This window comes from Etheostoma spectabile, chromosome 23 (genome assembly GCF_008692095.1).
Source record: "Etheostoma spectabile isolate EspeVRDwgs_2016 chromosome 23, UIUC_Espe_1.0, whole genome shotgun sequence".
Classification (NCBI taxonomy): Eukaryota; Metazoa; Chordata; class Actinopteri; order Perciformes; family Percidae; genus Etheostoma; species Etheostoma spectabile.
In genome coordinates, this window is record NC_045755.1 from 17,348,054 (window position 1) to 17,351,050 (window position 2,997).

The following is a 2,997-nucleotide window of genomic DNA, read 5'->3' on the forward strand; positions in this document are numbered from 1 at the left end:
GTCATTGTCTAACCATCGAAAGTAGAAAGTTGCTCTGAATGCTAAGCTGTATCTGAGCCTGGCTTCTGACACGAGCTGATAATCAGATTTACTCCCCTGAATCCGCCGGACTTCACAATGCGCCCCACTGTCGTCGTCCCCCGCTTTGCCGGCCCCAACGCCAGCATCCCGACCCTCCATCCACCCTCCCTCCCTCCCTCCCCCGCAGCAAAGCTAATTACACCCCACAGAAACACAAATCTCCATGATTTAAAAAGTCACTCTTTTTCAGGGGTTTAACCTTGTTAGGGCTAAAGCCTGGCTTTCTTGTGCTTCAGCTCTGTGAAGAATTCTCTGTTCCTGAGGACACTGGGACATAGACACACTTCTGTCTTTGCTCGTAGTCGTCCGCCTGTCAGAGGGTTCACTCGGAGGCAGGGTAATTAAGCGTGTGTGTGTGTGTATGTGTGTGTGTGTGCGTGTGTGTCATGTATGCTTGAGTGTGTATGTGTGTGTGTGTGTTTAGAGGTGGGAGGGGGTGAAGGAGCACACACAACTCTGTCCTCTGTAGGCCATCTGGGACTCTGACTAACTAATAGACTTCCTACATTCATCGAGCAGCGCTACTTGTACATCTCAATCAGGGAGCTGTTGACCACAAACAGGCCCGTAATGACATTAGCCAGTTCTGGCTGTGTGAGGACAGCGTGTGGGTTGACTGACGCCAGGAGGTCAGCCTGTTTCCTGGGGGCCTGCCTGGGCCCCTAAGGAGCCCACACAAGTGTTATGGGTGTGTACATAAACTACAATATTTCCTACGGTCTGTGATGCTCTCCGTTACAGTAACGTTTGTCCCTTTTTCCAGTACCGACTGAGTAGTGCTGCAAAATTACTGTATAGTTTCATTTGAATGGTAATGAACTATTTGTACTTGATTTTCTGTTAGTATTAGATTGAAGCTGAAGTGTCAACAAACAATTGCAACTTTGAATATTTAATTTATCTTTAGTATCCAGTAGTTATTGTCTTAAGAGAGGTGGAAATAAAGTTTTTGAAATTGCACAACTTCAAATTGACTAATAATAGAGCAAAGGCCATAATTCAGACTATATAAACGTAGATGCTTTCCAAATTGAAATATTTCAATGCAATAAATTCAGTGGTACTTGAATTTTACACATTAAGTTTTAAGTTGCAATTCAGTTTCAAATTTAGATACTCAGTTGCTTCACAGGTATAATCTTTGGCCGTTATAGCACTATGTGTTATGATAATTCTGGTTTATTACAACTGGGGACTTATTTTTATATTATTAGCCATCATTTCTATCAGGAGCAATATCGCTACAGCAAAGTTCAACAGAGCAAGAGATGCGAGAAGCAGTTTAGCAAGTTTATCAACATGATGTATCCCTGATTGTACAGATAAACGGCGTTAAACCTGGAAGTTTGTCTTTTAACTTTAATGGATTTTTTCAATTGCTCTCTGTTTTTGTCTTATGACTACATTTGTTTTATTTTTCAACCTTTATTTCTGGCTCTATCAGACTTCTTTGTTGCAATGTTGCTTTGTTCCCAGATCTTTGTAGTTAACCTGAGAAAATAGGACTCAGGTTTGACAAAACAGCAGCACCACATGATCCAATCCAATCACACAACCGTCATCAGCAGAAGGAGTTTGCCATGTCATTTAACTGAACTTTAAATCTCAAATATCCGAGTTGTAATAATCCTGAATTATCCTTTATATCCTGATATGAAAGCCTTTTATAATATAAGATATGACGTGCTGTATTGCGTGGAAAATCGTCAATTCTATTGATTTATAGCCCATGCAGTGCTACTTATTGATCCAGATGTGTGTAGATAAGCAGATTACATGTAGAGGCAATTCAAAGTGCTTGACAAAAAGCAAGAAAGGAATTCAAATCACAGTTAAAAACACAAAGCATGAAAAAGATACATTAAAATACAATAAGATTAGATTTAAGGAATAAAATAAAATAAAATACAAAAAGACACAAACAGTAATGGACCAGATAAGTGGTTAGAGTGCACTAATACTGGAATGCAATCATTAATTTTGAGAAATGTGTAATCTGCTCTTAAGGGGTGGAGTCTCACAGAAAACTCATCAGTGTGTAATAAGAAACGGGACACACAGCTTTGTCCTGTACTGTATGTGTGATTGTGTTTGCGCATGGATGAATCAAAAGAGCTTTTTGCGTGGGTTGTAATGTCCCCGATGTTTAACATTCGTGCCCGGACCTGTTCTGCAGAAGGGCATGAGTTTGATAACACCCGCTGAGTTTAGCCTCACAAAAGCCCTCCTCAGCCTTTTGACGGGCCTGAGTGACAGGTAATGAGGAGGCCGTAGGGGAGGAAGAGGAGCCAGGAGGAGGAAGGGCCCCCTTCAGCGGCTCTTGTTTTGCAGTTTTTTACCTGACTTACTTTCACTCACTCTTTGCATCACAAGAATGCAAATCTTTAAAGTCTCCAGATCTGAGCAAAGGGAATCAGCGGCTATGGTGCAGGGATTTAAAAGCTGATCCTCCCTGTGTGAGTCACAGACAGTGACCCCACCTTCCTCCCCCCTTCTCTCTGCCTGAAGGTCTTCTGGTTCATCGCTGTGTTCAGGACAGATGTATCTTTGCATTTTATATTTGTTTTTATTGTGTGATAAAAGGGCGAGGAGCTGAACTTTGTTTTAGAAGAAGCCTTAATCCAGTTCAAATAAAGCCCTGCGTCTGGGGGTCTATTTATTACAACTGTTTGCACTCTAAAGGCCAGAGAGGGGCCGGGGCTGTACGCCGGGAAGGCCTTCCCTGTTTGGAATGCTGCCGGCAGCCATCCGTCCCTCTACACTTCCAATATTGACCATCCTGTCGGCTTTTATCTCTTGTGTCCCGACCATGTACTCTAAAGAGTTTTATCACCCTTGACAATCGATTATTTTCTGCTTACTTTCTTTTAAGGAGAAAGGAGGTTGTGGGTGTAAGAACAGAAAAGAGAAAGGAGG

The 2,997-nt window shown here is 42.1% G+C and overlaps 1 protein-coding gene across 1 annotated transcript in view; it reads left to right on the top strand.

The window, feature by feature from the left end:
- The window catches only part of LOC116673340 (histone-lysine N-methyltransferase 2D), a 59,868-nt gene that overhangs the window by 7,931 nt on the left and 48,940 nt on the right, over nt 1-2,997 (top strand). The gene's annotated exons all lie outside the window — the stretch shown is intronic.